Genomic DNA, 14,432 nt, shown 5'->3' with positions numbered 1-14,432 from the left:
GAGGCTAAACTCAAAGATCAAACATTTGTAGAAGAAAGCAAGAAGGATTCTAAGAAAAAGAAAAACAACGAAAGAAAGAAAGTAAAAAGAATAAAGGTGAAGAGGAAAAGAAAATTTTCTATAATGCAAAGGATTATGCCTAAAATGGAAGATGAACCTCAAGTTGTTGTTGAGGAAACTCAAGATGAAAACACCCAGAATTTCAAAGCTGAAACAAAGAATTATAAAGCCGATAAAGAAGATTCCAAAACTGATGTGGAGTCTAAATCTGAAGATAAGGAAGATAAGAATACAAAAATTCAAGTTGAAGATAACAAAGGTAAAAGTACTGAAATTCTCAAAAATAATTCTTTCTATCAAATCAAAACGGGCTCGTACAAAGAGTGAATTTAAAATGAGAAACAACAATACTCATCATCCTCTTCAATACAATCTTCTTTTATCGTTAGAGGAAGAGGAAAGGGAATAAAGTCTCTCAATGAAGATAGATGACATGTGAAAATCCCAAGCTGGGATGGTTATGTTTGAATGTAGTCTTTTCTGTTTGTAATTTTTTTTTTTAAATGTATGAATGTTACTAATAAGTTTTTTTAGGGTCTTTTGATTGTCAAACCTTAATCATAGCTAGGGTTTGTCTAGTTTGATTTATGACCCTCCCACTTTTGGGATTTTAATGAAATAGTTTTAACCGTTTTCTCAAAAAGAAAATACTTAACCATATAAATAATAACTATGTTACGTACTGATCCAAGATTTAAAGGTATGTTACACTTAATTTAATGTAATAAATTATATATATATCAAAATGAGACTTTATATTATAATTATTAAATAAGTCGAGCTTGCAAGATTTTACAACATAAAACGTATCTATAATAAAACTCATCTATAATTGAATTTATATTTATATCTTTAGTTAAATCTAGTTTAATATAGAGTATAAAACAGTCGGAAAGAAAATCATCTTCCATTTTGTTGCGAAGTTCCATCTTCAATTTCTTCGTTAATGAAAATATTCACTCAATAATAGCGGTAGAAATAGGTAATGTTAAACCAAATAAATCAATCTAGTTAATATAATATAAATTTTGATCGCCTACTCTCGGTCAATTGTTGACACAACTCAAAAAATATAGAAACTTTCAAATTTTACATCATATCAAGTTTATAATATTACAAATTCATATTTTAATGCAACGATGTCTTGATCTGTGAAATATTTAGGATAAAATTACGTTGCAAGTTTACAAATATCATCGCTATTAAATTAATCGAATGATTTTTTTACATCTAAAGATGTATTATGAGAAAATAATTTCATTAATGATTCGTTAAACTGAGTATTTAACTTTATCAAAATGAAGTCAATTCCTACTTTCTCCTGGGATATTCTGCTACAACGTGCTCCCTCTGTTCTCTCTCACAAGAAGAGGGGCAATATTGTAAATAAAAAAATTCTTTTATTTACAATATTACCCCCTCTGCTCTGTGAGAGGGAACAAAAGGAGTCCGTTACATTGCTATATCTTTCTCCCTACTTTAAAACATCACAGTGATAATGATATTCAACTGTATTGATTCTGGATTGTGGAGGGTAGAAACTGTACTCACTAATTTGACAGTAATAAAGATATCATTGTCTTGTTTTTCTTTGTATCAAATTGATGTTCATTTTTTTTAACTATGTATGCATAATTTTCAAGATCGGTTATTTGATCGAATAATTGGAATATAAAATTGAAAAATATAAAAAAGAAAAGTAAACATTTAATTGAATGGTTAGAGAATGATGAAAAAGTAGAAAAGAAAATTAAGTAATAGTAACATTATAAATCAAATATATATATAAAATCAATTATAAATATCATATACATAATTAAATAAATAAACGATTATATATATTAAAAAAATAAAAATTAAAAGAAAAAAAATAAAGAGAGAGAAATTGCTCTTTAGAAATTAAAAAATAAATATAAAAATAATTAAATAATAAAATTAGTGTAATAAAATATATGCAGGTTTATTTGCAAACGACTTGAAAATTAATTAAAAAAAGAATCAATTATTTAAAAAAACACTGATATATCATTTTTTTTCTTAAGAGTAAGATAAAGTCATGTATACAGTAAAAATATATTTTAATGGTAAGCATTAAATTTTGGGTTTACAATAATGGATTACTAAATTCATGCATATAAAACATTCTAACTAATAATGAGTTAAGAATAAATAAAATCAATTTAAGTTGAGTTGAATAACAATAAGTTGAATTTTATCTATTTTATGTTTTAATTTTTGGTTTGAGGATAATCAAGGATAAATTATTCTTAACTCTTGGACACAATAATTAATGTCGGTAGTTTCGTTGATAGTTGTGTTTCTCAAAAGAGATTATACACTATTTCATATGAGTTCAACTCAAATGTTTAAGTTATAAATCAAATAAAAAGATAGTAATTAAATGTTGCTATTTTGAGGGATAAAACAAATTTATAAATTCTAAAATTAAATCAGATATAAGAATGACAGGTTATATTACTTCTTTCCATTGTTATATAATTTCAAATTAAAACACAATAAATTTTATAAATATTGTGGAGACTCATACCTCATTAATAAAACATATTTTTACCCATGGTAGAATCCCATGGTAGAATGTTTATTAGTTCAAGTCTTTAGATCATTTAGAAAACAAATAAATTTAATAGTTGTTAATGTGACAAATTTATTTTGCACATAATCAAGTTAACCTACAATAAAAGAATTTATTGGGCATTTTTTGATGTGTGTAATTGGAATTTGAATTGAAAATTATTATAGAATTGACTTGAATTACAATTTAATTTTTATGTTTGAAAAAATTAAAGAATTATATTACATTTTCAATTTTTATATTTGAAAAAATAATATAATAAAAATAAATTTAATATATATTAATTATTTTTTATTAAAATATTAGTTTGACATAATCAATTATGATAGCTCAAATATTTTTTTTTTCTTTTAGGATTTGATTCTAATTAAAAAAAAATATTGATTCAACATACTAACTTCAAAATAAATAAATAAATATCTTATAATTCAAATTCAAACTTATATATTATAGTTCACGTCATAGTTATTTTATCTAATTATGAATTGAGATTAATTTCAAATAATTTATAATTTATATATATATATATATATATATACTTTCATTATATTATTTAAATCATAATAAAATATCAATTTACTTTATTTAAAAAATAATATTTTGTATTTTTTATTATATATTTATATAATTAATATGTTATACTCTATTGCCCACTTTTCAATGATATATCATACTTATTTAAAAATAAATAATCTAATATTTATTTAAACAATCAAAAGAAAACAAAATTATACAATCACTAATATATTCACATCATTTAAGTCACAACTAAGATATCTTTTTTGTTTGTTTGTAAAATTATATATTTATATGCCTAATACTTTATTCAAATATTTCACAAATAACATAAAATGTCAATGATTTACATCTAGTAAAATTATTTTAAAATAATTAATTCATTATTCAAATAACTAAGATCAAACAAAGTCAAAACAATTTGTTTCAAAGTCTAAACAAATTGTTTCAATTTCTTGAACAATATGAAGTTACATAGTTAGTATTATGCACTAAATCCAAAACATAATATTATACACAATTTAATATGAATATATTGTTTCAACAATCTGAACACTTCATATTAAGCACAATCTGAAAATTTTAATATCAATTCTTTCTTTCAAAATGTGAACATTTTAATGATTTACACATAAGAAAACACTATTAAAAAAATTATTTTTTTATTTTATTTTAATTAAGAAAAACAATAACGACACTTCAGAGACATGATTCTTCGTTTTCATTCAAAACGCTTTCAGTGAAAATCAAACTTATAACTTTTCGTGAAATTATATAACTCAATAGCATACCATTATATATATATATATATATATATATATATATATATATATATATATATATATATATATATATATATATATATATATATATATATATATATATATATATATATATATATATATAAATAATGATGCTTAATTTTGAAAGTGTCTGGATTGCCGAATCAAGAGTTGTCGTTAATTTAATATATATGTGAGAGTAAATGGATATTTGAGTCGGATTCTGGGTTGACGCGCCCATAAACTTAAAACGGTTAAAAATGCTATACGTATGTTTTGAACTCACAACCTAATAAAACATAAAAACAAGTACAACTCTTTAACCAACTAAACTAATAATATTTTATATTTTAATTTCAACACCAAATTTAATGAAAGCGGGACGTTATAACAATATATTATTATTCGTGTGCATCGCACGGAGATCTTCTTAGTGAGAAATTATAGTACAAACCTTTTGGAGATTGAAAATAAGGCAACCCAAAAATTGAGCTAAATAAAATTGAAGATTTATAATATTTCAGTATTAAAAATCACAAAATTAATTTAGTCTTGTTATATAAAAAAAAAATGGGACAGATTAGTCTTGTTATATAGTTATATTCCAAAACTATGTTTAAGAGCTTCCTACTACATAAATTGGTATTTTATTTGTTTTATTTTCATATCTATTTTTTTATGTGGAAATATATTTAAAAGAGGCTTTTTATTTTTTATTTTATGCATGAGTTTTTGTTTTTAAATAAAAAATCATATTACAAAGTAATTTATGCCTAGGTTAAAAAAATATTAGGGGACAAAGAATAATATTAAGTTGACGATGTGTCATTATGATTGAATTAAAAATCTAAAAATTCTTTTCTTATTTAATTTTTAATTCACTCAAAAAATAACGTATCATTTATCTCAACTTTATTGAATCTGAAAATTTTAATATCAATTCTTTCTTTCAAAATGTAAACATTTTAATGATTTACACATAACAAAACACCATTAAAAAAATTATTTTTTTATTTTATTTTAATTAAGAAAAACAATAACGACACTTCAGAGACATGATTCTTCGTTTTCATTCAAAACGCTTTCAGGGAAAATCTTTGTGAAATTATATAACTCAAGAGCATACCTTTGCATTAAGTATTTATATATATATATATATATATAATGATGCTTAATTTTGAAAGTGTCTGGATTGCCGGATCAAGAGTTGTGGTTAATTTGGATATATATGTGAGAGTAAATAGATATTTGGGTCGGATTCTGGGTTGACCTGCCCATAAACTTAAAACGGTGAAAAATAAAATTAAAAATGATATAGGTATGTTTCGAACTCGCAACCTAACAAAACAAGTACAACTCTTTAACCAACTAGGCTAATAAAATTTTATATTTTAAATTCAACACTAAATTTGATGAACGCGAGATAATTTTAAATAACTAATCTATATATATATATATATATATATATAATGATGCTTAATTTTGAAAGTGTCCGGATTGCCGGTTCGAGAGTTGTCGTTAATTTGGATATATATGTGAGAGTAAATGGATATTTGAGTCGGATTCTGGGTTGACCCGCCCATAAACTTTAACGGTTAAAAATGCTATAGGTATGTTTTGAACTCACAACCTAATAAAACATAAAAACAAGTACAACCTTTTAACCAACTAGACTAATAATATTTTATATTTTAATTTCAACACCAAATTTAATAAAAACGGAACGTTATAACAATATATTATTATTCGTGTGCATTGCACGAAGATCTTCTTAGTGAGAAATTATAGTACAAACCTTTTGGAGATTGAAAATAATGCAACCCAAAAATTGAGCTAAATAAAATTGAAGATTTATAATATTTCAGTATTAAAAATCACAAAATTAATTTAGTCTTGTTATATAAAAAAAATGGGACAAATTAGTCTTGTTATATAGTTATATTCCAAAACTATGTTTAAGAGCTTCCTACTACATAAATTGGTATTTTATTTGTTTTATTTTCATATCTGTTTTTTTATGTGGAAATATATTTAAAAGAAGTTTTTTATTTTTTATTTTATGCATGAGTTTTTGTTTTTAAATAAAAAATCATATTACAAAGTAATTTATGCCTAGGTTAAAAAAATATTAGGGGACAAAGAATAATATTAACAAGGAAGTTGACGATGTGCCATTATGATTGAATTAAAAATCTAAAAATTCTTTTCTTATTTAATTTTTAATTCACTCAAAAAATGACATATCATTTATCTCAACTTTATTGAATCTGAAAATTTTAATATCAATTCTTTCTTTCAAAATGTGAACATTTTAATGATTTACACATAACAAAACACTATTAAAAAAATTATTTTTTTAATTTATTTTAATTAAGAAAAACAATAATGACACTTCAGAGACATAATTCTTCGTTTTCATTCAAAACGCTTTCAGTGAAAATCAAACTTATAACTTTTCGTGAAATTATATAACTCAAGAGCATACCTTTGCATTATATATATATATATATATATATATATATATATATATAATTAATGATGCTTAATTTTGAAAGTGTCTGGATTGCCGGATCAAGAGTTGTGGTTAATTTGGATATATATGTGAGAGTAAATAGATATTTGGGTCGGATTCTGGGTTGACCTGCCCATAAACTTAAAACGGTGAAAAATAAAATTAAAAATGATATAGGTATGTTTCGAACTCGCAACCTAACAAAACAAGTACAACTCTTAAACCAACTAGGCTAATAACATTTTATATTTTAAATTCAACACTAAATTTGATGAACGCGAGATAATTTTAAATAACTAATCTATATATATATAAGGAAAAAAGCTCACTTAGACGTATGTACTTGTACAACTAGCTCATTTAAACGTATGTACTAATAAAAGGTCATTTAAACGTACGTACTATCAAAAATTGGCTCATTTAGCCTCTTTTAGTAACCATGGTTAACTTTTATTTTTAAATTTATATATTTATTAATTAAATATTAATATATTTTCTCTCTCTTTCCTTTTCATTTATTATTTCATTTATTATTAATAAATGAACCATCTACTTTTATCTTTTTTATAATTTTTTATTATCTCTATATGAGTATTTATAATTGATTATTTTTATTTTATTTTATTTTATATATATATATGAGCATTTATCATTAATTATTTTAACTCTATATTTCTTATTATTTTTTATATATTATTTTATATTCACATTAATTTATAATTATTTTAAAATTGTTTGATCCCAATAATTGAATATGACAATGAAAATTCTTTTCAACAATAAAAATCCTTCAACACAAAAATAAATTAATTAATAATTAATAATTGAATAATAATAAAAACTCATTCATCAAACACTAAAAGAGTAATAATCAAATATTAGACAAAACAATTCATTTACTACTAATATAAGTGATGAATAAAAATTAAATAAAAAATTATTAATTTCATTTTTATTTAAATTAAACTAAATAAGAAAATATCCTTTTTCATTTTTATTATATTAAATTAAATAAGAAAAAACTCTTCAAAAAAAATATTACAATAAAACATAAAATTCATAAATAAGTTGTTAATTTTTTTTTAAAAAAAATGAGAATTTAAGAAATATGAAAAATAAAAACTAATAAAAAAAAAGATGAAATATAAAAGAGAAATTAATATTAAAATAATAAAAATTTTAAAAATAAAATAAATTACCTAGTTTAATTAATGAAAAAAAAAGAGAGAGAAAATATATTAATATTTAATTAATAAATATATAAATTTAAAAATAAAAGTTAACCATGGTTATTAAAAGAGGCTAAATGAGCCAATTTTTAATAGTACATATGTTTAAATGATCTTTTATTAGTACATATGTCTAAGTGAGCTAGTTGTACAAGTACATACGTCTAAGTGAGCTTTTTTCCTATATATAATGATGCTTAATTTTGAAAGTGTTCGAATTGCCGGTTCGAGAGTTGTCGTTAATTTGGATATATATGTGAGAGTAAATGGATATTTGATTCGGATTCTGGGTTGACCCGCCCATAAACTTAAAACGGTTAAAAATGCTATAGGTATGTTTTGAACTCACAACCTAATAAAACATAAAAACAAGTACAACTCTTTAACCAACTAGACTAATAATATTTTATATTTTAATTTCAACACCAAATTTAATGAAAACGGGACATTATAACAATATATTATTCGTGTGCATCGCACGGAGATCTACTTAGTGAGAAATTATAGTACAAACCTTTTGGAGATTGAAAATAAGGCAACCCAAAAATTGAGCTAAATAAAATTGAAGATTTATAATATTTCAGTATTAAAAATCACAAAATTAATTTAGTCTTGTTATATAAAAAAATGGGACAAATTAGTCTTGTTATATAGTTATATTCCAAAACTATGTTTAAGAGCTTCCTACTACATAAATTGGTATTTTATTTGTTTTATTTTCATATCTATTTTTTTATGTGAAAATATATTTAAAAGAAGCTTTTTATTTTTTTTTTATTTTTTATTTTATGCATGAGTTTTTGTTTTTAAATAAAAAAATCATATTACAAAGTAATTTATGCCTAGGTTAAAAAATAATAGGGGACAAAGAATAATATTAACAAGGAAGTTCACGATGTGTCATTATGATTGAATTAAAAATCTAAAAATTCTTTTTTTATTTAATTTTTAATTCACTCAAAAAATGACATATCATTTATCTCAACTTTATTGAATCTGAAAATTTTAATATCAATTCTTTCTTTCAAAATGTGAACATTTTAATGATTTACACATAAGAAAACACTATTAAAAAAATTATTTTTTTATTTTATTTTAATTAAGAAAAACAATAACGACACTTCAGAGACATGATTCTTCGTTTTCATTCAAAACGCTTTCAGTGAAAATCAAACTTATAACTTTTCGTGAAATTATATAACTCAAGAGCATACCTTTGCATTATATATATATATATATATATAATGATGCTTAATTTTGAAAGTGTCTGGATTGCCGGATCAAGAGTTGTGGTTAATTTGGATATATATGTGAGAGTAAATAGATATTTGGGTCGGATTCTGGGTTGACCTGCCCATAAACTTAAAACGGTGAAAAATAAAATTAAAAATGATATAGGTATGTTTCGAACTCGCAACCTAACAAAACAAGTACAACTCTTTAACCAACTAGGCTAATAACATTTTATATTTTAAATTCAACACTAAATTTGATGAACGCGAGATAATTTTAAATAACTAATCTATATATATATAATGATGCTTAATTTTGAAAGTGTCCGGATTGCCGGTTCGAGAGTTGTCGTTAATTTGGATATATATGTGAGAGTAAATGGATATTTGAGTCGGATTCTGGGTTGACCCGCCCATAAACTTAAAACGGTTAAAAATGCTATAGGTATGTTTTGAACTCACAACCTAATAAAACATAAAAACAAGTACAACTCTTTAACCAACTAGACTAATAATATTTTATATTTTAATTTCAACTCAAAATTTAATGAAAGCGGGACGTTATAACAATATATTATTATATGTGTGCATCTCACGGAGATCTTCTTAGTGAGAGAGAAATTATAGTACAAACCTTTTGGAGATTGAAAATAAGGCAACCCAAAAATTGAGCTAAATAAAATTGAAGATTTATAATATTTCAGTATTAAAAATCACAAAATTAATTTAGTCTTGTTATATAAAAAAAAATGGGACAAATTAGTCTTGTTATATAGTTATATTCCAAAACTATGTTTAAGAGCTTCCTACTACATAAATTGGTATTTTATTTGTTTTATTTTCATATCTATTTTTTTATGTGGAAATATATTTAAAAGAAGCTTTTTATTTTTTTTATTTTTTATTTTATGCATGAGTTTTTGTTTTTAAATAAAAAATCATATTACAAAGTAATTTATGCCTAGGTTAAAAAAATATTAGGGGACAAAGAATAATATTAACAAGGAAGTTGACGACGTGTCATTATGATTGAATTAAAAATCTAAAAATTCTTTTCTTATTTAATTTTTAATTCACTCAAAAAATGACATATCATTTATCTCAACTTTATTGTAAATATTATTTACACTCTTATATTTTCTCGTTAAAAACTCTATATTGCATATATATATATATATATATATATATATATATATATATATATATATATATATATATATTATATATATATATAATATTAAGAAAATCATTATTTTAAAAATAATTTAAGGTTTGTTTGATCTTTGGTTTTTAAGTTATTTTTGGAGAATTTGTACTCAATTTATTTTATTACTTTATTCATTTAATTACTCTTATTATTTATTAAAATACTAAAATATTTTTTATTTAATTTATTATTAATTAAATAGTAATTCTAAATTATAATTATTTATAATACATTAAATACATATTTTTATAAAAATATTTATTGGTTTAATTTACTTCTTAATAATTTTTTATAAATTAAAATAAGTCAATTATTTTATTTAAAAAATATACTTAAATCAAAACTTGATTTAAAGTTCAAGCAATGCATCTTTCTAAGTTACAAGAAAAGTGTTAAGAGATACAACTTTTGGGATCAAATTGATCAACAAAGATGTGGTATTTGATGAGCAAACTATGTTGCATTAAAGCAAAGACAACATTGTGAAAACTTGTTCTATTTAAATATAATACAAATTGATTTAGAAGAACTCTCAATAATATCTGATAGAGTGGAGATAAATTCTGAACAACATTCCATAGTATATGACATGGGTGAGAGTTCAAATTCAATTCTAAATGATGTGATACAAATGGTTTACACACTAGTGTGAAACTTCCTAATAGATTTGGTTTTGAAGATATTGGACAAATAGTTTACAAGACTACAATCTAGATAGATAAAGACACACTAGTGTGAAACTTCCTAATAAATTTGGTTTTGAAGATATTGGTCTCATTCGCACTACTTATCAATGTCGATGATCCGATAAGATTTTAGGAAGCTAATATGAGTCAGGTGAAAGATAAATGGATTTGTGCGATGGTTGAGGAGATGTACTCTTAGCCGAAGAACCAGACGTGTGAGCTAGTTGAGCTTCCTGAGGGTAAGAAGGTGATTGAGTGCAAATGAGTTTATAAGAAGAAACTAACAATATCAGAAAAATGGGAAAAGTTAAATGCCCGACTTGTTGTAAAAGGGTTTTCACAACAAAAGAGGATAGATTATGATGAAAGATTTTCTTCGGTGGTGAGACATACTTCAATTAGGGTCGTGCCTACGTTAGTAGCTAGTTTTAATTTGCATTTAGAGCAGATGGATATTAAAACTATTTTTTGCATGGTGATTTGGAGAACAAATTTATATAAAGCAACTAGAAGAGTTCACTCAACCTGAACGTGAACATTTAGTGTGCAGGTTAAAGAAATCATTATATGGATTAAAATAGTCTCCAAGACAGTGGTATAGACGGTTTGACTCTTATATGATTAAAATTGGTTATAGACGATGCGAGTATAATTGTTGTGTTTATGTGAAAAGCCTTGATGATAAGTCTTTTATTTTTATGTTACTTTATATGGATGATATGTTGATTGTTGCATAAAATTTATTGAGCCATGAGTTTGATATGAAAGACTTATGTGATGCGAAGAGATTTTTGGATTAGAAATTCATAAGGATATAAACTCAAGAAGTCATCCCCTCTTCTAGCATAGTGGCAACAAGAGGTGGATATCCCCAGGCCTCCATGAGGTCCTGGGTTCGAGCCCGTCAGGCGGCAAGTTCTGCGCCTGGTTAATTGGTTAAGTATGTTTGCGGGCTATTTACTTAACCCGCGGGGATTAGTCGCACTCCATAGGAGTAGCGGAACCCAGCGTTCTCAAAAAAAAAAAAAAAAAAAAACTCAAGAAGTTGTGGTTATCTCAACGGGACTATGTTGAGAAAGTATTACACATATTTGGGATGAGTAATTCAAAGCCAATGTCCACTTTTTGACGAATCATTTTAAGTTTTCTTCTAAATAGTGTTCGAAGACGAACACTGATATTAAAGACATAACAAATGCTCCATATGCAAGTGTAAATGATTGTTTGATGTATATGATGGTTTGTACAAGACCGAATTAGGCTCAAGTTGCGAGTTAAGTTCGTAAGCTCATGGAAAAACTGAGTAAACAACATTTGGAAGTAATCAAATAGATCTCTAGGTATCTAAAGGGAACTTCAAGTTATGGTATTATTTTTGGTGATTAACGAGTTGATTCTATAGTTGTTGGATATGTGGATTCAGACTATGCTAGTGATATGGATGATAGAAGGTCTACAACCGGGTTTGTGTTTACTCTTTATGGGGGACCTATATGTTGGAAATCAACACTTTAATCTATTGTGGTACTATCAACAACTGAAGCAGGATATATGACAATAGATGAAGCTACTAAAGAAGTGATGTGGCTTAATGGGCTAGTAAAGGAACTATGTATTGAGAAATGTGGAGTTCAGTTACTTTGTGACAATCATAGTGCTATTTATTTGGCAAAAAAATTAGGTGTATCATGCTAGATCAAAGCATATTGATATGAGATTTCACAAGATTAGAGAGTTGATCGTATTTGGTAGAATACTGTTACAAAATGTTCATACTAGTGAAAAATGCAGCTGATATGTTGACAAAGCCAGTTACTACAGGTAAATTTAAACATTGTTTGGGTTTGTTGAATGTCTCACGTTGCTAAGAAATGATGGTAGGCTAGCCCACTTGGAGTGTCTGAAACTCTATACTGTTATCTTCAAAGAAGCCTTGAATTTATTGAAGATGGAGATATGTGATTTATCTATTACGAGATGAAATATTCGTCAATGTGGAGATTGTTGTGTATGTGACTTGTATACACATGTTAATTAAGTTTAGAGTTAATGGACCGAGTCTAGAGTAGTTTAATCTTTGTGACCTGATGTACTACTCTATAAATACCATATAATATAAGGTTTTAACTTTAAGAGTGAAATAATATATTTGACGGCACTTCCGAGGACGTAGGTAGTTTGGCCAAATTTTGTATAGCTTGTGTTATTTTCTTTTGATTTATCTATTATTATTAGTTTACGTGGTTATTCGAATCAACCTTATTACCCTCCGTCTTGAAGGGAGTCCAATCACCAAGTTTTATCATTTTCTATTTATACATAAATTCAATGAATAACTTAAACCACTTAACTATTTAGATGGTCAAATTGATATTGTTTTTCTTCTTGAACCACTAGATTAACACCACCAACGACATGTTTGATCGACTAGTTATGAACAACATGTCTGATCGACCAATTTTGAAGCATATGCTACGAAAGAAACCAATTTGAATTTTATTTTAATTAGGTATATAAATGGTTCGATTTAGTCAATATATACACCGAAATGCACAACTAAATCGTTAAAATTGGTTGGAAAAATTTAAATTATTGATTTTGATTTATTAATTTAGATAGAAGATCAATTCACTCGGTTTGATCGTTTTATTCCTTCTTTAGAAACTATTATTAAATAATATAATTATACCTAAAATATTTTAAAAAAATAAATATTGACTATATATTTAATTTAAAAATAAATACCAACTATGCTTATTTATTTATTTTTTTAGAAAACGACTTAGTGCAATTTCATTAAAAATCCTAAAAGTGGAAGTGAGTTTCAAGAATCAAAGCTAGACAAACCCTAACTTGGATGAAAACAACAAATGAATTACATACAAACAAAATGAATTACAAAGACAAACAAACAACCAAACACAAACAAACAAGTTCTACAGTTTTTTTGAATCTAAATTTACTTGTGACGATTTCGAAAGGAATATTCCACCTTTGGCTTAGTCTCTAGTCGTCTTCATTTTTTGGAATTCCTCTCCAAGTGTATATGAGTGTATTGTCATATACAACAACATCTTCACAGACCTTTTCCTCCATTCTAAGAACTGTGTTATAGATTCTTGCATTTTTCTCCTTCCAGATATTGTAAATCAGGACTCCAAAGAAACATTTGAAAACATTTGCATAGAAGTTGTCGCCCTTGGCCTTCATCATTACTATGTCTCTAATCTCATTACACGTTCCTGGAAAATTAGAGATATTCACATTCTTAGCAAATTTGTACCATAGCTGAGAGACAAACGAGCATTCTCCAAATATGTGGTTAATACTTTCCACATTCACTACACAAATTGGATAATTAACATCTGAGATGCTTATGTATTTCCTAATTCCGTTTCTTGTTGTTAATCTTTTCCTATGTTTATTGTATTTCAATAATTGAAAACTTAATTATTAGGGTATCAATTATAACTTAGTATATTAATTTTAACTGTGATCGTTCGGTTAGTTTGAAGGTTCAATCACTACTAATCTTACTAACTAAATTATTGAATTTGGTTTAGCAGTTTTACAAATTACCGTACAACTTTAGTTTACCAGTTTTACAAATTACCG

This window comes from Impatiens glandulifera, chromosome 1 (assembly GCF_907164915.1).
Source record: "Impatiens glandulifera chromosome 1, dImpGla2.1, whole genome shotgun sequence".
Classification (NCBI taxonomy): Eukaryota; Viridiplantae; Streptophyta; class Magnoliopsida; order Ericales; family Balsaminaceae; genus Impatiens; species Impatiens glandulifera.
The sequence above is the reverse complement of the archived record's forward strand: the minus strand, read 5'-3'. Positions refer to the sequence as shown.